Source organism: Dermacentor silvarum, chromosome 2 (assembly GCF_013339745.2).
Source record: "Dermacentor silvarum isolate Dsil-2018 chromosome 2, BIME_Dsil_1.4, whole genome shotgun sequence".
Taxonomy (NCBI): domain Eukaryota; kingdom Metazoa; phylum Arthropoda; class Arachnida; order Ixodida; family Ixodidae; genus Dermacentor; species Dermacentor silvarum.
In genome coordinates, this window is record NC_051155.1 from 176,080,457 (window position 1) to 176,104,931 (window position 24,475).

The 24,475-nt window shown below is 45.7% G+C and overlaps 1 protein-coding gene across 2 annotated transcripts in view; it reads right to left on the reverse strand.

Moving 5' to 3' along the window:
* The window catches only part of LOC119442190 (calcitonin gene-related peptide type 1 receptor), a 335,667-nt gene that overhangs the window by 219,950 nt on the left and 91,242 nt on the right, over positions 1–24,475 (reverse strand). The window contains exon 2 of one of the 2 annotated variants that reach the window (XM_049661950.1): positions 8,323–8,384. The exons of the other annotated variant lie outside the window; for it this stretch is intronic. The gene's annotated coding sequence lies outside the window, so the exon portion shown is untranslated. The remainder of the gene's footprint in view (positions 1–8,322; positions 8,385–24,475) is intronic. 2 annotated transcript variants of the gene reach the window in all.

Here is a 24,475-nt window from a genome sequence, read left to right on the forward strand (position 1 = left end):
TTATGTGAGCGTTTTGCCGGAACGAACCTCGGTACCAAGTCAGCATTTCTTTTCGGATGCATCAAAGCGTAGTTGAAATGTTTTTGTACGTCGAACTTTTGTTGCAGCGGCTGCTACATGTTCAGTCTACAGTGCCGCCATGTTTCGCAAATGGAAAGATTGAAGATTGAACAAGAAAACGACGAATCCTTAGAAACTGTTCATTGTTCCTCGGAGACAGGAAATTCCAATAGTTATCCCCCTTAGGAACAACACAAAGAAACAATTTCTTTTTCTTTTCTATTGTTTTATCTACCTTTAATCATAAACGCCGTATACTATATCGTGTTCATCATATGCAACAGAGGCCTTTACCAAGTGTCCGAACTGTGACTATATCCCGGCAAGCGCTTCCTGATTAGTCAACACTGTGCAGTTAGAGACGGCGCATGGAAACAAACAAGCATAGAAACAAGCAAGCAAGCTAGCAAACAAGAAGACAGACAAAACAAACGAACAATTAAGCTAGCAAGCAAACAAGCAAACAAACAAGACTGGAGCTCCCGGGCTCTGGAAAGGTGAATGAGCGGAAGAGCGTGAAATGACGTCATCGAAGCGTATGCTGGCAAGCGTCCGCCCACAGTCACACAGACACACACCGGTCTAGACGCGGGCGCATACACCGATCGGAACAGACGGCACATAAAGAACTATACGACACGCGGGTCTGTCGGGCCGCCGTAAAAAACAGCCTAATTTACGAGCCGGAGCACTCAAAGGATGCTCCGCGCGCGAGGCGGCGGGCACTCGTCATCCCATGGCGGTGCCCTTCACTCGAGCGACGCTGGAGCGTTCACCGATGTCTCCCCTCCGTATACCTGCTCCCTGGCCTGGAGGGGAAGCTACGAGCAATACTGCAAGTACCTCGCAGGAAAACGCAAGAAAGAAAAGGAACATGGCAAGATGAAGAGAGAGATACCAGCTTTAATGATTTGCTAAAGATGTTCTCCTGACATGCTACTCCAGGAGCTGGGTGATGATTACGAGGCAAGATGAAGCATCGACATCATGACTGCAACGAGCCAAAGCACCTGCGCTGTCGGGCCACATGAAACTATTTGAATCGCATTTCGGAATGCATCCGTACGTATATTAGCCAGGGTTTCGCGAGTGAGCGCCGTGGTGCCTCAACTAATATACTTTGACGGCACGCTTGGTTACTCTGATGTTAACGACCACACGAAATGCGCTTTGAACATTCCAGATGGGATCCTCGGAAGGCCAAAGACAACGAAAGTGAATGAAAGAAGGCTGTGTGTCAACCAACCGGCATTCCATGCTTTATAGCAGGTTGCTCATTAAAATGCGGGAAAGACACAACTGCGCGGTAATTGGAGTCCCCGTTCTGTTTGCTTAGCCGATAGTATCCTCGACACCAGACGACATACTTGGCCCTAAAATTGTTACTTTCGAAATTGATACTAAACTCTCGTTTTTGAAGTACTGTCCTAAAACTTTCCTAACTGTAAGCGGGCCGGCAGTCGGGTCAAGGTAAATGCACCTGGTAGCGAAGCTTCCATAGAAGCCCATACGTTCAAAAAATGGCGGTTCATCGGTGGTTCATGGGGCTTAGCGCCATCTGTGTGAGGAGAGAACACTTCCGGAGGAAGAAAAAATAATGTGACGCCATGTCCGTTAAAAAACTAAGTGACGTCATTTTGTTCTCAAAGGCGCGAAATTTGTTTTCGGGGGCCTGCCATTAGAGCTGTATATTCAAATGCCCCGCCATTCGACGTGATGGGCGTTTGGAGCTTTCAGTGCGGAAACCTATGCAGGAAAAGTTCAGCCACACGGGTGTCGAAATCGCACCCATGCGCAGAACATACTTTGTTTGGAGGCCGACGAACGCTTTGGGCGTAGAGTGCTCGTGCTTTCGACAGACGCCAAGCCCGTCGGCCAGCGCTGTCCCACGAAAACAAATAATGTGAACAATTATCTGGCGGGCGCAACTCAATACTTTTGACTGAACCGGCTAAGAAACAATGAAACTACGCGCGTAACCAAATTCAGACAAACGTCGACAAGCAAAGCAACACGACATGTGAGGGGGGCGTATTGTATCAGGTGAACTTTACGAGTGCCCCTTTCTGCCCACTTCAAGAGCTGCATTGCATTGCAAGTGATAGCGGCGCTCTTACGGTGGGCGCTGAAAAAAAAAGGTATTTATTGATAATGATCAAGTAAAGTAGAGTTGTTCTTTTCTCGCCACGCGTATATAAAATTGATTAGGAATTTTATTTTCGTAGAATGAATCTGACCGTGTACCGCTTTAATTAAAAACGCTTTTTTTTTTCTTTCCCAGCTTTGTTCTCTCCAAACATAGTCGCGCCTCAATCGCTGCTCCCATAACCGCCCTTGCTGATGTCGGTGACAATTCGTTCTGAACCGCTTTTCGCCCGAAGCTTCGCGACCATTTGGATCGACCTTGGTAGTATGACAGGAATAGCGAGAGATAAAATTACGGGCACGGAGGTTAACCATGGTTTGCGCCTGGTTGGGTACCCTACATGCGGCCAAGGCGGAAAGAAGGATAAGAAGGAACAAGGAGAGTCAGTGCGGGTGAAACCGCAGATGAACATTGACTCATGTATAGCTAGAAGACTGTATACACGCCCGGACACTCGACAAAAGAATAACGGCTGCGGAGCAGACATCACAGATGCCAGCAACAAAAGGAATATTGCCGACGTGCAGTCAAACACCCCTATTCTACAGTTTAATTAGCAAATCCAACTAATTATGCAATTCCAAAGGTCGCTGACGTTAGCTCATATTGAGCGGTACGTCGCACGCCAGATGTCGGTTTTTGCAGTCATTGTGTGCCAAAAAAAAAAAATGCAGTGGCGAGACAGTGTGGCTGGAAGCATGATTGCCCTGTGCTTAATTTCTCAGGCGCTTTCATTTGCATTGGTAAGACTGATTCGCATAATAACGGCACATTTTTCATCTCTCGCCGGAATCGTGACTTATCGCTCCGTTTCTGAGTTTACACTGCAGTATCTTCTCTGTCTTGACATTTCAATGTTTCAATGAGCGCGGTGCGCATTGCGTGGAGGCAATCATGACCCTACAGTGTAAACATTAACAAAGGTCACCGGGAAAACAGAAAAGCCGTTCGCTTTGTTCTCCCGTCATAATTTTGCATCGATGTGAGGGCTTCATATTTCGTGCATGTGGCATCGGTATAGGACTCCGTGACGTTTTTTTACTCCGCATGTGAATAGCAATCTATTGTATGAAAAAGATATGAAAACGGCCCTAAGTAAAAGATCACTTTGTCTTCTGTGGTAGTGCATAGTAGGATGTAGTATAAACATTTATTGCCTTTTCATTCTGAAATGTGACTTCTCACAGCAAGGCGTCGATGGCGACACTTCTGATTAATAATGTTGCTAAACAAAGAAAGCAATACCGCGGCAAAAACAGGCACGCACGCACGCGCGCACACACACAGATAGAGAGAGAGAAAGAGTGGGACAAACATGAGTGTCACGCAGACATCGCGCGCCTTTATTTTAACAGCGAAGCTGTTTAAGCCAGCCGTAATTTGCGCGTGTGCCACAAAATTATCAGCATTGGCTCGAGTGTCGTCCTCTTCCGCAGTTAAAGCCAGCCGTAATTTGTGCGTGTGGCACGAAACCATTCTAGCCACTGTAACGAAACTGCCGCGCCGTAGCCATGGTAACCAGGCGACGCAACACAGACACGGCTCCGCTGAGCTCCCGCTAGCTGCGCGCTACTGCGCATGCGCCGGGACGTCCTCCTGACGCGTATGCGCTCGCCGCCCGAGAGAAATAAATAAATAAAGCACAATGAACGTTCTTGGTGAGGCAGGATTCGAGCCCGGGTACCCACGGTCCGAAGGCGAGCGCCATAACCACTGCGCTATACACCCACGCTTGCAGAACGTGCATTTATGGGAACCATATGGTTGCATTGTACTGACGATTACAACACCACTTCCTCTGGGAGAGAGAAAGAGAAAATGAGAGCGAGAGCGAGAGAGAGAAAGAAAGAAAGAGAGAGAGAGATAAGCTATCTTCAACCAAGAGGCGTAATCAATTGGCCAGCATCGCTGGGCCTTGAGCTTTGCGCGGCCTAGTGCAATTACCGCCTTTTTTTTTTTGAATTTTTGTTATTCCCTCGTTCATTCGAGTGTATTGAACGGCAGAAAAAAATAAGAAAAAAAGAAAGACCTAGGAGCGACAGAAAAAAAAACGAAACAAAGAAATTGCAGGGAATATATAACACAGAAAAAAAAAATACGTTGCGGTCCAGCGTTATTAGAAGTTTGCCTTCATGTGGGGAACTTCTTGCCCTTTTCAATAAGCGTATTTTCTATACTCTTGCGTGCCAAAGTTCCACGCATGGAGTGCTGTCTTATAGAAAGTCATTCCTTGTGCTCGCAGTCGCACGCGCGATCCATAAATAACGATCAAACCTGCCTATAGGTTGTTCGATCTGCTTCCAGCAGATCGAACTACCTATATTTCGATGTAGTTTAGATGTAGTGTAGTGCACAGTTCGATCTGCTTTCAGCCGATCGAACTGTTCGATTTGCTGAACGCAGGTTGAACATCGAACTGCCAGCGCACATTCCTGCTCTCAAAACAAGAATCAAGCATGACTTTGAAAACAACGTAAGATAACTACCGTTGGAGTTCCGTGCACACTTTACAATTTATTTTTCTTTCTTTACCTGAGAAAGGTTGTCTGCCTAAGCGCGCATTGATAGTCATGGGGTACACGGAAAGCATGCACTCGTGCGGCGATACTGCATCGCTGACAAAAAAAAAGGGAAAAAAAAGAAAGAACATTTGTTTGTCGTACATTAGTCCGGAGTGCTCTACTACGGCGTCCCTCATGTTATCAAGTGCAGTAGTCCAGCCAGGACTGGAGCTGCGGGGTGTTTTCAGCTTGAGTGATCTCTCGGGATGTTGTTTTTACCGTGAAAAGTAAAATATATGGGTTTTTCTGCCATCACAATGACCAGCTTGGCTATGCGCTTCGTCAGCTTTTATTCATTGCGTTCCAATGCTTTCACATCTGCTTCATTCATTGCATGCGCATTCACGTGACGTACGTTTATTTGTTGCCATGAACATGGCGTGTTCGGGGTGAAACTGCCAGAGGCCGGACAGGCCAGGACAGTTACCAAACGAAAGATGCAGGGAACGTATGGGTAAGAAAGGAACGAATGAATAAACAAATGAAGGAGTTTATACCGAAGGCGAGGGTTGCGTTGGTACAAGCTTAGCGCTGTGTATACGATTCGTTTGTGCGCATAGAGTAAGCATGCAACGTACAAATAAAAAGTTGCAGAACGTCACTGGGTGTGTACGGCGCGTCAGTTGCTGCTTTCTTGTGATACGAGGGCGTAGCTTGCACCACTGACGAGCACGTGCATTGTCATCACCGACCGACTGCCTGCTCGGAGGGCCGGAGTCTCTGACCAGCTCTGGTCCTGTTATCCCCGCCCCAATACTTCCCCTTCACGTCTATGCGTGAAATCGATAAGAAGCTGCGCAACCGCTGGCGGGTACGACTAGACCGCCGAGGTCTGGTTCAATCTGACTAATTCACTTGGTCAGTCTCGGTCGGCTTTTCTACGCTCTTCTGTGGCTCCTTTAACCGCGTCAGCGTTCGTTACTTTATTGATAACGCCGTGCTTAGTGTATCTCACATTTCTACGTGTATCGCAAGCTCTCTGGGCATTTGGTCACTCTGTGGTTTAGTAAGAAAATTTAATTTTTGACTGCACCAGTTATAAAACGTCAGTGTTATTACAGTCAGGGCGCACACAATTTATTGGCAGTGGAGTATTGTAACTACATTTTCGTTAGGAGGATATATACGGTAAAGCGGCTAGACGTAAGCAGACGCACTGAATTCTTCTTAACTAAATAGACGACTGCAGCGGCTAGCTACCCACTGTGAAATGAACTCTTACGATTATTTCGCAGATTTGTTCCCATAATTACGCCGTCCCTCTTTATTTCTCAAACTCTCCACTGACTCATAACGCATATTACAGAGCGCAATAAATTGAGTATCTGGTACTTTTGGAGGCACTGCGGGCGTTTCTAAGTCGCCGGCATTTCTACATGCCATTTCTCTATGAAATGAAGATCAGAAACATCCCGTTTGCTCTGAGTCAATGCTTAATGTTACGCTTGTGAGTTACTCTTGCTGTAAATGCGAAAACGCCTGTGTGCTTGCGTTGTAGTGCAGGTTAAAGAACCCCAGGTGGTCAAAATTAATCCGGAGCCCTCCACTACGGTGTGCCTCATAATCAGAACTGGTTTGGCACGTAAAACCCCAGAAGGAAGAAGAAGCATTTTTTTTACATATTCTTTAAAGTACTTCGCATCATTGCTATAGGACGTGCTCTGTATTGTGCACTTGCTGGGTACACGCTGTTCTCGCTCAAATATTGCACTTGTATCTGCTACCTTGCAAACTGTATTTCTACAGCTACGAAATACTCTACATACGCGATACAAAGACAGAAAGGCAGCAAACAAGCTGTGGTTTGTTCCATTTATTTCGTCATGTTCCGTAAGCCGCACTTACAACTGGTCAACATGTCAAATTTATTAGTACATTTTAGTTGCTGTACTTTGTATTGTGACCGTGACATATTATTTAATTAGCCAAAACCTCAATAAAAGTTATTCAGCTTCTGTTTGGCGCTGACCTTCGCGCTTTCTTTCTCATTTTTTTTGCAATTGAACACATGTAGTATGTAGCAAGATCCCAATGTCACTTTTATATTAAATATATAGTTAGCTCATAAAGCAGCAGGAGCTTGTACGTGTGTTTTTGGAAGGTGCCAAGTGGAAATTTCATTCGCGTAGTCTCTAATACGTGGTCATGCCAAACAGGCGCCCCTTCTTGGCACCTTTGCGGGGAAGCTTGCAATGTTACCCGGCCTCCAAAGACGTAACTATAAGGCACGAGCCACGATGTTGTTGCAGCTGTTTCACCATGACTCATGACAGCAGTTACCGCACTGTATCTCCTTTTGCGAAGTTGATGTCAGTGATTCTTGGCGACGTCTTGTAAAAGCGTGACCCTCCCGCTAGCCGGACCCCTGCTTCGTGATGCCTTCAGACGAGGTGGCGGAGGCGAGCTACGTCCGAGTCACGAAAGGGCCTTCCGAGTATCCGCGGGTTTCCATGGCATATACAGCTCGACACCCGGGTTACTGTTCTCAGCCACGTTCCCACGGCAGGGAGCCCGCAGGCAGAGCAGGTGCATTTGCTGTCGGGTCGCTGCAGGGGTTGTCGCGCCTGTTGCGAGGGCATGCATGCAGCTGCTTTTGTCCTGGGTTGTAAATAATTGGCCTCGCGTTTGGCTACGATGCAGTACAGCAGTCAGAAGGCACACACCCGGCAACCGAAGGAAGAAGAGCGGTCTCGTAGGGCCCGGGGTGTCGACCTCGATAGAGACAAATGCTGACAAACTTGCTGGCAGGCTTTAGGCTTGTCTCCTCGTCTACTGTCTTGTTGACGAGATTTACGCTCCCCTTTTCTTTGTTTCTGTGGGACACGAAGGTGTGATGGTTCGATTCCCTTCGGTTTGAAGAGTACATAGATAAACTTTCCATAGGTATGTTTGTGAGAGCGTTCACCTATGAAAGCAACAAGTTCGAGCCGGCATCAAGTTCACTCAGACTTGTCCGTCACTCTGGTTTAGCAGCCGCCACTAGTATACGTCTCTCACTCTTCCTGGTCTGTGGTGCCGGCCGGTGTTTTCTGACCACTGGCTGAGTATCGAGCACCTTGTCTTCCTGTCTTCCGAAACCAGCCCCGCGCTAAGCATTAGTGTTGAGTAGTCAGGGCCTAGGAGTCATGGCTGAGGGCACCCAAACACAAGTAGATTATTCATCTTTATCTGCATATAGCCGCGATGTTGCTGTGTTTGTATTTTACGGCACCTCACGGCAGCGGTCCCCATAAGCTCATTAGCACCAAGAGATTATTTCGCACAGTGCGGAGGATATTATGCAAATAATGCTTGTCGTTTATCCGGTATTGGGCTTACAAAGTGCGCATAGTTGAGTCGGAAAGAATAAAGGATTTATAAATGACAGGCGCTGTAGTTAAAGAAAATAATATGATGTATGTCAGGCAGTTACGCTCATGTCACTCTCCCGACAGTTATCCACGAGGCAGCTGTAGCAGAATCAGGATCCTCCGTGGCAAATCGCCCAAAAGGCTCACCGCTAGGAGCATGCTTTGCGAAGAAATCTACTGCAAAAAAAAAAAAAACTGTTTTTACCTCGGAGATTTAGTGGCAGTGAAGTCTTCCACGGTAATTTCCTGGCTCCCCAATGAGGGTGCCTGCAAAACAGAGAAAATGAACGGTAGATGAGCCATATATGGAGCTTAGATGAGCCTTTTTCAACGCGATAGCGCTGCATCCCTTCTGTCTTAGCGAAAACGAAAGGTGACTAGATCCCGCGCACTGTCAAGTCTTTATTACCGTAAGAGTGTTTCCTGATTGGCAGGCGTTTGGGCACCCACCACTCATCACAGCGATCACCTTGACAACAGGATAATCGTCCCGGTGATGCCTGTCAGGTATGTAACTTAGGTCCACAAAGACACTACAAATTTCCCCATGCCATCGGTAACTCGGGCTGCCGCTATTTTGGATGCATTTACCCGCTTGATAGAGCACACAGTGACACTTACTGAACAGCGCATAGAGGCGTTCAAGCGAACATCAGTCTCGAGCTTTGCTCTTAAGACTGGGGTAGGTGAGTCATGGGAAGGAGTGCATTACAGTCATTGACTCGCTGCTCTTTGGTTCGTGTTTTCATACGTAGTTGCACCTGTAGGTAAGATAAATGCTAGGATTTATTACATTAATGTCACAAGGAACAAATCGCACAATGTACTTCCTGTGAAGCCGCAAGTGCGTTAAAATGGCTAAATAAAAGACCGCCCAGCGGTGCCTCTTGATACCGCTGGACGCACTACCTTCCTGTGTCGCTAGTTTCCCCGTCTGAGTCAAGAAGCGTAGTCATTGGGCAGGGATAGGCAACTTTTCTTCAGGAAACATAGCAAACTTCGGTTATTGCACCGGATTTAGGTGCCACCCTTAAGGGCCATGGTTGGCCTTGGAACTTAATTGCTTGATATTGCCTTGGCATGTTGGGCGTCAGTGTAGCTGGCCTGATTAGCATGGTAGCATTCATTTTAAAAACGCTGCTTCTCTATGACATCCTCCTAATATATGGGTGGAGCGAGCCACTCAGGTGTACGCTGCTGGCGGTTCAGCCGCGTCTCTCTCTCTCGAATCTCTATCGCACCATGTGAGGATTGGTGTCCGCTTTCTGACTATGGGCACGCCCCTAGGGAAAGCGAAACGGCTCAGTACTGTACATTCCCGTGGCGCGGTTATAGCACAGAAGCGATGCGCTGTAGCAGTTGGTGAGAGCAAGGTGGGACGCGCAGAGCGATAACGAGAGCAGCAGTTCCAAAGACTGGCATAAATTCGAGCGCCTTTGGAAGCGGTGGAGAAAGCCCAGATATATCATTCGAGAGGCGAGCAGTAATCCAGAGGTTAGGGATCGTGGATCCCAAGGATTATGGGGGAAATGATAAGTAGACCGGACAAAGACCGAGAGAACACATGCGGAGAGGTTGACCGAAAGAACGGTCTAGTCAGAGAGGTTCGAAAGAACTGGAGGGAGACGGGGCTTCGGGCCAGGGCATCGAACAGCTCCACGCCGGAGATGCTGCTGTTGAAGTTTAACTGGGGGTTCTTCGGACATTACAAATCTAAAGCATTTTTGTTTTTTCTTGTCACTCATCATGAAGTAAACAACATCTGGCTAGAGTCGCTGTGCAGCACCCGACACTTTGCATAGGAGACTAATTATAGCATGTGCAGATGGACTGCAACGGCTAAACGTTTAGGTAAAAGTAGGCATCAATAGTTTCAAACATACAAAAATTTCCCTTCTATATGCTGCTCGTGCTATCAGAAACAGCGTAGCAAACGGGATTTTACCGTTGTAATGGGACGCGCATGTTGCTCGGCGCATGGTCCAACACCATCCTATAGAGTGTTCAATTGTGCATGTACTGCTGTCACACTAAAAGATTTTAGCCCCACCACATTTGAGACTTATTGAAAGCATGCCGATTTGGTATGGGTTCATTTCTTGGCGCTTGACCCAGCAGTAAAACACACGAGACAGAAAGGAAGACACAGTCAACACAAGTGCCACCTCTCCACTCCACATTTGTCCTGGTAGAGACTGCGTAGTGTAGCAGGAGCACACTCGAAATGATAGCCGCATGGCCACTGAGTTTTGTCCGCCTCAGAAATGGAACGCATATTTTGCAGCTATGTCTACGATTTTCCTGACGCATTTCTTCCAGTGAGTAAGCATTAGGCGACAAAGAGTTATTTTCAATTTCTAGGGCCTTCGTTGCGTGACGAATACCGCGTAGTTTGATTTAGGCCATCTCACTAGTCATGCGTTTTTGCCTTTCTATCATGGTTTCCACTGAAATAAAGAAAACAATGAAAAAATTTTAGCCCATGAGAATAGCGCTTAACGAAGTTCGGCCGTACCTCCCTCCCTACGATATTTTTTTTTCTTTCGCGGGCTAACCACAAGCGGAACGCAGCTGGAAATAAATCAGGTCCTCTGCACAAGCATTTTCTTCGTAAACTACATATTTGGCGTGGTTTATCACTTTATGCCAAGCGGAATGGTGACGTCAGCTGGCGGTCGCACTCGTGCTTCCGAACTGACGCCACGCTGGCGGCCTTCCAAACACTTGGTTTCGTGCCGCGTTTATCAGCAGTGACCGCATACTTGAAGAGGGGCTGCACTACCTCGAGGTACAAGCTTGCTGCACATGCATCATAGTTGACATAGGAACAACTTTTTTTTCGCTTACAGTGCCTGATGTAGGCAGTGGCTCTGTCACTGTGATTTATTTTACCTCTAGGGTGTTGTGAGTGAAACGCTGAGGATGTACTTTTTTTTTTCTTTGAGCATCCTCTGACATGATGTGCGTACTGAACATGAGGAACTAGAATAACGTGACGCGCGCTGTAAGCGCTATAATGGTGAAATATTTATCGCTGACAGCTTTGTGCACTGCACGCAAAACGAGAACTATGACGTGGAATACTGGTGCTGTGAGCAACAGGTATTTTTCGGAGAGCATGTGAGGTCCCGCGCTTGTTGTAAACGGCACCCGAGGCTAATAAAGCCAACACCACTCTCCATCACTTGCAGGTATGCAAACTGTTAAGGCTACTTCACAACACGTTTTCTGCGTACGTATGACAAGCACCATCACATATAGTATGGTGGTGTTCCTGCGTTCCTATACATATAGTATAGTCGTGTATAGTGGTATAGTAGCCTGTGATCGTAGTATCATAGCATTATGGTGTCAATTGCATCATAGCAGGCACGATGCGGCTCGTATCATGTTCATGCTACCTGGGCAGAATAAGAGAACTTCATTTTTATGACCACCCAAGATTTGATTTTGCGTTTTCGGCGTGTGCGCCTTCGTGCCGCCGCTCGTGCAGGCATTGTGCCATCGCCATCGCTGCTGTCGTAATCGTTTTATGGTGATGTCGTCGAGTCATCCTGTGCCGCTGTTTTTGACGACACTTGAAGCTTTGCCTTCAGCCGTTTTCAGCATTTTAAATCGTTCTTCATGTTATATGATCAAAGAAGAAATAACAGTGGTATCAACCAGCTGCTGAAATAGAAAGGACGTCTGTAGCAGCGTTTCAACCAGTACTTTAGTCAGTGAAACCCGCCATGTTCGCTTTCTGAACACACGAGCCTTCCCGTTTTCTGTACCATTGTGGCTGCTCACTACATTCAGCCTTAGCATTTCACGAAGCCTCCTTAATAGTCAAATACTTGAACCCAACGGCCAAATACTTGCAAGCAACCGTCGTTTTCCTGAGGCCACAGCAAATCGAAAAAATGAACGGCCTCAGTATTCTTTTTTCCATTTTTCTGAGAGAGAAGGAGGGGGAGGGGGGGGGGGGTCGGCGTAAGGGGTTTAGAGCTGTTTGTTTAGGACATCCGGATTTAAGTATCTACTTACTGGATTGAGAAAGACTAACTGTCAATTTGCAGACTTATGAAGAACATATGTATTAGCCTCTCGAATTTTCATGTTGACGAAGTAACCAGATTTGTAATATTTGCTTCAGCGGCAACATAGACCTGGAGGCCACAACATCGTGACTGTCGTGCCAAAGAGACAGAACGCCACATCAAAGGAGGCACCTTACAATGGCTTAGACAGGAATGCTGCTGGCCGTCTCTCGGAACCATCGCCATGGAAGCGCGGTGTGGACTGTATAATAACTGCCGAGTAGTCAAAGTTAGCGCTACCCATGGTTGTCCGACAGACCTTATGAAAAGTGACACGTGTAGTCACAGTTTGTAACAGCAAGATATTTTGATTATAGAGCATCTGATAATGGAGTCACGGGTGACGCTCTGGTTCCTATGCTATAGGTTACATTTACTAGAGCCTATATTCGGTAAAAGAAAGGAAAAGCAACTGAAAGGTTACTTCGAACGAAATTTGACTTTCATAATCTCACTGACAGAAAACTTGAGCCGGAAAAGCTCTCGTTAGTATTATTCGAGACGTGCCCTAACTCCACCAAGTACATGCCAGGTAGAGCCTGAATTTCTTCTTTAGCTCTCCAGCCTTAAAGTGTATTAGACGTACCAGAAAAGATGAGCGACAAAGATGTACAGGTTCATCAAGGAAACACGAAACGGATATATAGGCCTCACTGCACCTATAGCGTGGAATTCGTTAACTTTATTGGGGTTTCCATTTCCTAATCTGCGCCGTGGAAGTTACTTTTTTATGAAGAGTAAGGGTGGAAGGCAGACTAAAGAATAGGAACACGTGGTTAATCTTCATCTTCCATTAAATGTGTGATTGTTTTGAGAAATCATCGCAGTTATTGATTTTTCTCCACGCTTTACTTTCGGTTAGACGTTCCTGTCCCTCACCAAATGAAATCAAGGCTAGTTTTTCTTCCTTGGTGGAATTTTTGCCTTTCTTAGTGAGGTCAAGCTCCTCGGCCTCTCCCTTCTTCCTTAGATCTACCTCGAATGTTTAGTGGCGTACTTCTCGTCAATTGTAATTACAGAGGCTAACCTCGTTCTGACTGGCTTCCGAAAGTGAATTAGGCATTGTTGCCCTGCTGTTGTCTAGTATTCATGGAATAAAGAAATGTAGATCCCTTCGAGAAAGTACCTTATTGCATTAAAAGACCTCTCCTCTTCTTTTCTAGGCGAGGGGCACAGTGGACGCCAACCAATGGAGATGGTGTAAGCGACATGCAATAAGGCAAGGCTCTATGTTAAAGATCTGCGAAAAAAATGCATCGCAGGTACATGACCACAGAGGTAAAAAAAGAAAAAAAAACAGAAAGCAAGAGATATGAAGCATGACAAATTACGAGAAACAAAACACTCGAGAAAGTAGGAAACAATTGCGGCAAAGAAGCATACAGAAGGACACAAGAGGAACGAAATGAAGGAGTGTTGAAGGGCGTCGTGTTCTCTCAAACAGATGTGGTGCTAAAATGTCCAGGGGTAGAATTGACTATATCTGTTATTTAAATAGTTGTTGAAGTGTTTGAAAAAAGAAATTGCTGCCAAGTGTGTGAAAATGACGCCACGTTGCTTTTTTTTTGGGGTGACTTGCGGGCTGTCAAACTAGTTTTTTTTTATGGTATTTGAGACATGTCGCCTTTGATTGTTGTCGGCTACTCCTTTTCACATAGAGATATGTCAAAGTAGTCTCAATCCTGTTCCTATAGCATGCGAGCACGCGCATATTTTAGGTGAAGCATTCTTTGCCTCTTCCGCCCACTTTGCGGGTGCTGGCTGCTGGCTACTGCTGTCTTGCCGATTATACAGCTTGGACAAGTGGGTATGTGCCCGACTTGGGCCAGTGCTTACGTTCAACTGGTCACGTGGCACTGTATCTGGAAACATTCTAGCCCAATCCACCGGAACGGTTATGTGCCGCTCGGTGGGTGCGCGAATAGACATGAAGAACGAAAGGTAACGACATGAAGAAGTGGGTAACAGAAAATTGAAGGAGTCAGTTGCCGACAATTGAAGAAGCTGGCATAGAAAGACGGAAAGTGGACGCAATGTGACCGGAACGTCCACTGGACGATGTGCGATGAGCTACGCAGAAGAAAATGAGAAGTGAAGCCACGATTTTTCGTTAAACATCAGAGAAACCTTCGCTTATAACCTATTCCCACCATGTTCCCAGGATCCGCCGATGTTTTTGGTTTTGTACTCAGAGTACTCTATGCATCGACAACAACAAACACAAATCGCAAAAAAGAAAGTACGTGATAGGCTTGCAGAACAAGTGTACGATAAACTACTTGGAGGGTTTACGGTAGCGCGATTAAAAGGCAGGACAAAAGACACACGTGGACACGCGGCGCAACTAATCTCCTTTTGTCCTGTCTTTTAATCGCGCTACCATAAACCCTCCAAGATGCGTTACCAACAAGCCCACATTGTAACCCTGATAAACTATTGACTGACACAGTTGTTTTGCCCTCAAAGTGCTGTGGACTCTTGTCTTCGTGCCAACTCAATTAAAGATGATTAATTTACCTACACAAGGTTCTCGCTATTATACCTTGACGAGCAGCGCAAAAAGCACGGGCAAAGAAGACACATGTACACTGGACGGGAGCACTGTCCGCGTTTTTTGCGTTGCTCGTCAAGGTTTTCAGCTATGAACCAAGGGCGCAAAGCTATTCGAAACTTTTCTATTCCAATTTTGCAATCAACCCACCACGATTGGTGAAAACATTTTCGGGCGACTCCCAACTTCGCCTGTCTGTCACGCGACGTCACGAAAACTGCGATAGCTCCCCATTTGATATAACGTGTACACACTGATTATGCACAATTAAACCGCACAAAAGAAAAATGATTATTCCTGATTCGACGCTTTTTCACCATTAGCCCTCTGCTATTGGTCCACTGTTTTAGGGCTGCGCCCATTTCACCTGTCTGTCACGCGACCTCAGAAAACCGCGAAAACTCACCGTGTCAAAGTGAAGTGTACGCGAAAACAAAAATGCATTAATATTCCGAACAAAACTTAAAAATTTATATGAATAGGCAGAGACTGCCCCGTTTCGAAAGGAATATTCGTTTTGAAAACGAACAATGGTGACCGAGTAGTGTTTGATTGGGTTGTTCAGACAACGCTGCGGGTCACCGCCCGATGCTTGCGTCGGTGGTTACGTAAATTTGACGTCAGGAGATTGGAATAAAAACAGTTTGGGAATAGCTTCACGTTACAGCACCCCAAGTGGCACAAACAGCCGAAACAAAAGTTTTATCTCGCTATTAGTTTTTCTTTTATTCAGCGTGTGACGTTTGAATTGAGCAAGACGCCTTCTATGCGAAGAACTCGCAGAACTGATCAGCTTTTGTTACATGACAGGCACACAAGAAAGTAAAGCCTAGTTAATCAAGGCGTTTCTTGACTTTTGCCGAGCGTCTAGTCGTCCATCCTTGTCTCGCGTCGTTTCTATTTCGGGCAATCGGCTCAAGCTCTACTGAACCGGAGAAATGAACTGCTCCAATGCTCGCCGCCCTTTCTGTACGACGTAGGTGTTCAACGTACACTTGTCAGTAGGCGAAATGTGAAATCTTGCGTCATTAATTTTTCTTCCTAAGGCGGGGTTGCTCAAATGTAGTTAAAAAAAGGTTAAAGGATACTGCGACATTTCAAAGCAGACAAATTAGTCGAACTTAACAAAATGTATAAGCATCCGCGAAGCTGCCCCATCATCTGATACATGTAGCTTAAACATGAAATGTCTGATATACAGCTGCAGGAGTTTGTGGATGAAAGTGCTTTTCAATTACCATACAGTGTTCAAAGTACTTTAGACTAAATGAAGCGTAAGTAAGTGCATGAAGCTTTGTGCACGTGGCAGTTTGTATATGCTTAGAGCGAATTGGAGAACCGATTTCTTTTTGTAGTTATCAAGCCATATCCAAAGCAAGCCGAATGCAGAAAATATTGCAGCAAGTCTTTTTAATATTGACAAAATTCCGAGAATACGGTGGACACGATGTTGTATTTTACACCTAATGTAAACGACGCGTTGCCTTGGAAATGTGTTTTGCTGGCTTTTGAAGTGCAGTGGGCCCGTCATTGGGCCTTTCTGAAACGGGGTGATTGCTGATGCCACTAACCTCGTTATTTTTACTTTTATTCTGTCATCCAGCGCCATAATTTTGCTGCCAAGACATTCACGACCGGTACTTATAGCGAGGCTTCCTCTAGATAGCCCGAACACGCTTCATTCACTAATACTTTAACGACACTATCCATCCCCGATTGTGTTAATCTCACAACGCCATGAATTCTACTCATGCCGGACTTCTCCAGATATCAGAGAACTATTCTAAGAGAACTATGGCACAAGTGATCATAAATGATGATAACGTTCCATCAAGAGCACGCCGTGGTGTCTTGAATTTGACAGCGTCTGGTTGAGGCTAGGTAACATTTTATACCTAAATGAAGAGTACAATGCGTACTCTTCTTCAGGGGTAGGTAGGTATAGTTTAGAGAACAAGCCGAGAATTTGGAAAGCATGGTTTTCTCGTAATCTATTTCGAGCCTTTAGGGCTAAGACACTATGAGCGATGAAAATCATTTGAAATACCAACAAATAACCAAGAAGCCCTGTACATCGAGAATAAAAAAAAAAAACTGAAAAAGATACAAATGGTGGAGGAGACAATGCCACACCTAAACGCTATGTCTGTTCTGAATAAACACAAACTTGAGCTACGAACTCCATAGCTCGAGTTTTTGGTCTCTTTTGTAGTCTAAACACATACACACACGCACACACAAAAATAATCTTTGAAATCTAGGATGTTACACTGCCTCACGGTCGACGTGACCACAATTTTCTTTAATTCTACAGCTTGCCCAGAAGTCACATGCCTGAAGCAGAAAACGGTGCTACATCTTATACATATATGAATTATCATGCATATCATCATCATGCATATCATCATCATCATCATCATCATCATCATCATCATCATCATCATCATCATCAGAAGCAGCAGCAGCAGCAGCAGCAGCAGCCTATATTTATGTCCACTGCAGGACGAAGGCCTCTCCCTGTGATCTCCAATTACCCCTGTCTTGCGCTGATCTGTTCAAATCAAAACGGGAAACAGGGGCATTCATTTACTTCACCAAATAAATGAAAATTGATTTTTCCAGAACATTTTACAAATATAAACTAGTTTTTTGTTTATCTTTATACAGTACCCCTTCTATGAAGACTTCTACCTTTCTATGTCGGCACGTGCCGTGTTAGTACATTGCGCTTGTTTGAACTTCCTGCGATTTATACGCCCGCGCGTTCCGACTATTATTTGTTGCAGGCTTGCTCTCAGAGCGCTTCGGCTGAGCCAATTGCGTGTCTGTTGGTAATATTTTTAAGAAACGAAAAAACGCAGCAGGCACGTGAGGAAGCGAGCACACACTGCGAATTGTTTGCCCGCGCCAAACGGGGCCGATAACTGGAATAAAGACCGTCATTGTAAGAAAAGAACGAATTTTCAATGCATTTCCGAATCGGCAGAATTTATTACCAGTCTGAATCCCCTTCTTTAAACTGAAATATCGCTTGTTCACTATTTTAAAGACCGGCGGCTCAAGCATACAAAATGTTAAGAGCAAGATTGGGTTTTTATCGCCATGAAGTGCTTCTTTTCCAGCCACAAACGGCAACACTCAAGAATAACCGAGGTTGTGTAGGGTGTAACCATTTTCAATGCATTCGAAAGATATCTATAGCCACTCCAAACTATAGGCACATGATATCAGACGCACACGCTCTAATTCCGACCACTTCAATATCTCAGTCGCCTTTCGTATTCATATATAATCTCTGTGCCCTGCATGTTGTTTTAGCTCACGAGGAAACAAGCTCCACAGAAGAAGTTTCAAGGTAACAATAACGCAGGTCCAAAAATCAACGAGCCGATGCAGGAGTAGGTACCGCATAGAGCGAGGTAAAAATAGTGTACTAACAACCGCTTTTCCATTTCGGAACGCAGTTTAGACTCCTGCGTTGTATCATTTAAACGAATTACCCATGTCTTAATGGAAGAGGATTAGTTTGTTCGTGGGATTCGAATAGCACCTTTTTCTCCTGTGTCATTATGCGCGCCTTTAACTGCAGTTGTAAATGGCACCTTTTTCTCGTGTGTCATTATGCGCGCCATTATGGGCTCCGACAACTGCAGTTGTGGGAGCCCTTCTTAATTACATACTATGGTTACATTAGGTTCGTTTCAAGCAGACATGCAACCACTGGTTGAATTTTCAGTTGAAAATGCGAAAAGTTTCCAAATGGCGATAAGATACCCTGCCGAAGTAGCCGGTGTCAGACCGACAGCAATGACGGAAGAAGCGAGCTTCGAGCGTGAAAGCCTGCGTGACAGTTGCGAGACAGCCGAGGAGGTTTGCCTCAGTTGAAATTTTCTGAGAAGTGTTTACCATATACGTGACCACGATTGCGCGCGTCCGCGGCATGCGTTGTGCGCTTCGTCGAATGGCGAAATGCCAAGACTTCCGGTACATGCGAGCTCCAGCGAGCACTACCGTAGCTGTTTTGTCTGAAACGGCAGGATGTCGTGAAAGAACTGTTGGAAAAGCCAACCTTCCGCGTATGATCCGTGTAAGACCGATTGATCGACCGCCAAATCAACTGCATCTGCGAGGAATTATTTACATTCGCGAAGCCGGCTGGCCAGGGAACAGTTTTATTCGCGTGATGACTTCAGTATATATGAAGAGGGCTGCGATGGGGCACGACAGCTCGCTGTAACGTGCTGGCAGCAGCAGCTGGCTATGCCACTAACTCACTGCCAGCTGTACAGGCGTAACAGTGGTACTTCAGCTTGATTGGGGTATTCACCATATATAGGAGCCGGCTGTATGTGGCAGATACCATAAAGCCACCGGTTGTACAGAGAAATTTGGGATGCTTGCGATAGGATCTGGGTTCAATCGCATGGCGTAACACGACCTTAAGTATATCAGACAAGAGAAGTGATAAACGGGCTAATTGTATAAGAATGGTATAGCACAGAACAAGCACAATGAACACGGAACAGGCGCTCATCCTGTGTGTTTTCTCATTGTCTTGCGCTGCCAATCTTATAAAGAGGAAGGCATACATCATTCTAAAAACTTCGAAATCCGAAAATTACGCCATGGCACAAACACAGACTTGTTGTTTAGTAGGACTCAAAAGCATGTGAAATAAGACAAAAAATACAAGAAAGAACACTTTCTTATGATTGAATTCGACGATGATTGTACAGGAGCTATTGTACTCGATGGCACCTGTGTCGTTCTCGGCCTCTAGCGTTGTAGAATGTATAATTAGGCTACGGAATTTAATGGGTGAATTTAAACACAACAAACAGTTCAACTCATGAGTAGGTGACTCACTGTGATAACACACGGAACCGAAAGGACGTTCACACCATCTTGAGTCCTGCAGCATCTGCAGATGGTTCGAGGCTGAGCGCCTCAATCACAGCGGTAATTAAACACCTCGAAGCATCAATATTGGTTGTTTGATTCGTTTCTTCCTTTTCTTCTTTTTATTTTTTCTATCCACATGCACTCTATGTATTCTCGTCTGGCAGGCACCAGAAAGAGATTACGCCATAAATGTTTTCCTCACCTATGCCTTCCACGTTCCCAAATAAACGCAAATTTTCTCATGTAGTTCCAGTCAACGTAGATGAAGAACCAGTAGTATCGTAGGGGAAAAGTTTGTCACCAGTTCTGCATACAACCAACAAAGATCGTGTAAGATCTTTGGCGCTCGTTTCGGTCAACAAGTCGTGTAATACTGTCCGTCAGGCCAACATTTAGGTGTTAGTTTTCTTAATCCGCACCAGAAGCCAGGAATGCCTTCGAAAGGGTGCCGGACAATATTTCAGCACTATCCCCCGTTTAATTCCTTACCGCTCAGCACGTAACAGTTGTGGCGCATTCTTGTGACCATTCACTGGGCATTATCCTTTATTAGCGCCTTCATTTCTCTAATCTATCTCTTCCGCGTTCTGCAGCGTTATCTCCATATGTAAGTTCTCGATTGTACCGACAAATGGCCCTGTTCTGATTCTGCGACTTCGCTATGGATACGTATATAAGCTAGCATATATTGTTGGCGTGCAATCGAGACAAAAACTAAAATGAACCCTGACCCAATATCCGTGCAAGAACGGAGAAGAGACAACAAGATAAGTTATTTCTGTGGTTGAAATGATGTTAGACGCCCACCGCCGGGGTCGGGAGTGGCGCTGGCTAACACTCCAAGGACTACATCTAGTGCATAAATGCCCAAGAAAGTGGACGTAAGGACTGTCACCACGGTTGCTCAATGGTGGAAGGTGCTTCAGCTCCAACCTGCGGCGAGATATCGCCTTTTGCTTTACTTTTCTTTGCCTTCGGAGCCAGTGAATAGGCCGATCCTGGAAGATGGTGCAATGAAAACTGGGCCAATCACAGAGCGTGGGTAAGGCTGAGCATATAAAACTCGCATTAAGCGAGTGTGTGGCAGTCGCACCTCTGTCATGGGCCCGAAGCGTATTCTCAAAGCCAGGAGGAAGCCCATTTACTTCGTGTGCGCGAATTTGCTATGCTGCAAAAGGAGGTCCAGAAAACAGAAACGTGCGCGTCAGCCGCCCGATACAAAAGTGCAATAGAAGTTAGAATGTGGACTCTTCCTTGCGCATAGTAGGAAATCAAATAAAATTGTTACACATGACATGTTTATTTGCGTAGCGTTTGATTGAAATATTTTACCATGATTTCACTTAACGTATAGATTCCACTAACTGCGCCGGATCTGCCCACTTCTTTCTATGTATGTTTGCTTCATGTGGTTGTAACTAAAAAAAAACAAAAAAACAAAGGCGATCCTCTTGATTTACCTTATTCTTCTCGCTCTCACTAAGAGGTACGTGACATATTAACGTAGTTGACATGTAGCTTTTTTTTACGTAGTTTTTTTTTTATGCACCAAGCTGCGTGCGGCATTGTTTCTAGAAGACAGACCGCCCGTATGTGCAACGCTGCTGTTAGGTATGCGTGTACAGCGTGTGGCTGGTCACAATGCTTCCGATCTCCTAGCCCACCCGATGCGTGTTCCTTGAATTATCGAGCGTATCCGGCGCTTTTGTCCCCGAGAGCTCTACTCGCCGCCGCACCTTCTGCTGGCCGTTCTATTCACGCTAGCTTTGCATGGCGGCTGTCCGTATATATAACAGCTTTGGCACCGCACGGGTTCATTTTCGCGATTCTCCTCCTCGCGCCCAACTCATTGTGTCCCGCCGTCTTGTATGTATAGGTGCCATGCGTATACTCCGAGCGTGGGCGTGACTTGAGTATTAGCAGCACTGTTTGCGATTAGTGATCGCGTCTTGTGAAAAGAATTTTAGTGGCACTATGATGGGGAGGGAAATATCGATGCGTTAGACGGATTTGGGGTTGAAAAGTTGATTGGTTCATGTGGGTTTATGCGGTACCGAATAAAAGTGAAGCTTGTTAATACCAGCCTCTGAATTTTTACTCTCATTCTGTGCCTTGTATGTTAGGTGGTAACACTATTTGGTTCGAACTGTTGTTTTGAGAAGCTGTTTGTAATGTTGTGTTGTTTATATTATTATGTGTAATGGCGCATATTATACATATATGAATCATATTTGTACCTTGAACATCTAGAGCATGTTATATGTGTCTATCATATACGTACGTGAGGTATAGGCAAATGTTACATATACAAGATTATCAGAGTGTATAACACCATATATATATATATATATATATATATGTCAAAAGGTAAACTGTAATACTGGCCTCTCCTCGAGAGAGAATCGATAGCTTGCAGCGCTGATCTTGCGTCAGAAAGAATAGTCCATGTACGTCATGTCAGGTAGGAGACAAAACGAACAGCTTTCCGTATTGCGACAAGCTCTGCAGCTGTTGAGCACGATTTTTGGTCCAACTTGGATTGGGGGGATGTTCTGAGCTGAGGGATCACAAAGGCCGCGGTCGAGACGCATGGAGTAACCGATCCGACTGTGTTTAGCCCAGCCAAATGGGCCAAGGTGAGTTGTTTAAGGCCAGTGGAAGGAATACGCGACTTCTTCGAAATCTCAGGTATGTGAAGGTGCACCTTTGGTCTATGCAGTGTCCATGGTGGCACTTCAGAGATGACGGTAGGTGCGAAGTCTGAGGGTATGTAATACCTGTGAGTAGTGAGACATCTTGAGTAGGTGCAACTTGGGCGGTTTTCTTGAATAAGACAAGAGATGGTGTGTGTATCGAGTCAGCAGTCGGAGGTGGATGATCTCGAAGTGGTGCACAGGACATGTAAACTTCAATTGAATAGACCCGTGATTCCTCGATAGTGCCGGAAGTCGATATACACAGCGGCAGGCCAAGACATGTTCGTGGAGCTTGGGCCTGAAGGTTTTACAATGAGCGAAGACAAATTATACGTATATTGGAAAGCAAAGGCATGCTGTATCGTAGGCAGCCCACAAAAAACGCCCGATATAGCTGCAAAAGACTTTTTTTTCAGAGGGGCCCCACCTAAGTCCAGCTACAACACGAAGAACGTCTATAAAGCTGGATAGTTTGGCCCGCAGTGCACTGGCATGCTTCGACCAAGATAGGCTGTGGTCAATGACGACTCCTAAATATCTATAGTGCGTGACAGCAGGGATCACTGCTCCGTACAATAAAAGTTTCTACCACCACCACCACTGCTCCGTCAACGAATGTCGGATACCGAGTCATTGAATTCCTTGTAAATGCCATTACAGCACAATTTGCTGTGGAAAGTTGCAGGCCTTGATGGCGCAAGTATTTTGATGTTATGGTTGTGGCCCGTTGTAGTCTCGCACGTATTTGCGGACGCGTTACTCCAGATGCCCATAATCATATATCGTGAGCGTATGCGCTGATGCTAACATTGTCACGAAGTTCAGCTGAAAGGCCAATGAGCTTGATGTTAAACAACATAGGGCTGAAGACCGCACCTTGTGGAACTCAACGACCAACCTGGTGTCTGGTCGATTCACCGTCAGCCGATGACACAATATTAGTACGTTCGCTAAGGTAGCTAAAGATCCACGTGTAGTGGACCACCTTTTCCAAGGTCTTCAAGCGCATCAAGAATGGCTTCGTGAAGGACGTTTTTGTAAGCGCCTTTTATGTCCAAAAAATGAAACCCACTAATCACCGACGTTGTTTTTCCTGTTCTACGTATGAAACGAGGTCGATAACACCGTCTGTACATGACCGTCCTCTGCGGAATCCATTCATAAAGTCTGGCAAGGTGGCATTTTTCTCCAAGAGCCTTTTCAATTTTGTCAATTACTTTCCATTACTTTTCCGACGCAGCTGGCTAGAGCATTAGGCCTATAGGAAAAAAGCTCATATGCGCACTTTCCTGGTTTCAAAAGAGCTGCACTGCACTTCCCGTTGTCCGGAACTGTCCCCGTGTCCCATGTATAATTGCAGAATGACAGAAGGACTTTCCGCGCTTCTGGGCTGAGATGACAAAGAGCAGAGTTGGTGATGTCATGAGGCCTAGGGGTGGACGAGCGTCGGAATGCAGAAATCGCAGCATTCAGCTCATGCATAGTGAACGGCAGATCGAGGCGATCGCCACAAGATGAAGGTGAGTCGCAATTTGAAAGCGATACCGGTGAGGTGGGTGCGCCTGGAAGTAATTGGCAATAATCTTCAGCCACTCCGATGCTCTTGCGACGGTTGGCCTAGGTGTTCGAGTCTTTTTGTTGATTGCAAGTTACCTGGCTGCAATATCATTCTTTGTGTTAACTAACGATAGCCCAACTATAGGCGACGCTATACCAGCAGGGGCGTTCCTCAAGGTGGTGCTCTCAGCCCGACGCTATTCAACCTCACTCTTGTTGGACTTGCTGAGTACTTGCCAACTACCATCAAGATTTCAATATACGCAGACGACATCTGTGTCTGGACTTCGGCAATCACACGTCCTCAGATATGTGCGCGGCATCAAAGAGCCGCAACTTACAGCGAACTACTTGTGTAAACAAGGTCTCAGCATATCACCAGAAAAATGTGCACTAGGGGCATTCACCCGAAAAATAATGACGCTCTATGTCATCTCAATCAATGGGCGGACCATATCCTATGTAAGAGCCCACAGATTTCTTGGCGTAGTCATTGACCGAGACCTCTGTTGGAGCCCGCACGGGGCATACATGAAATGGCGCCTGACAGCAACTTCCCAGCTGTTAATATAC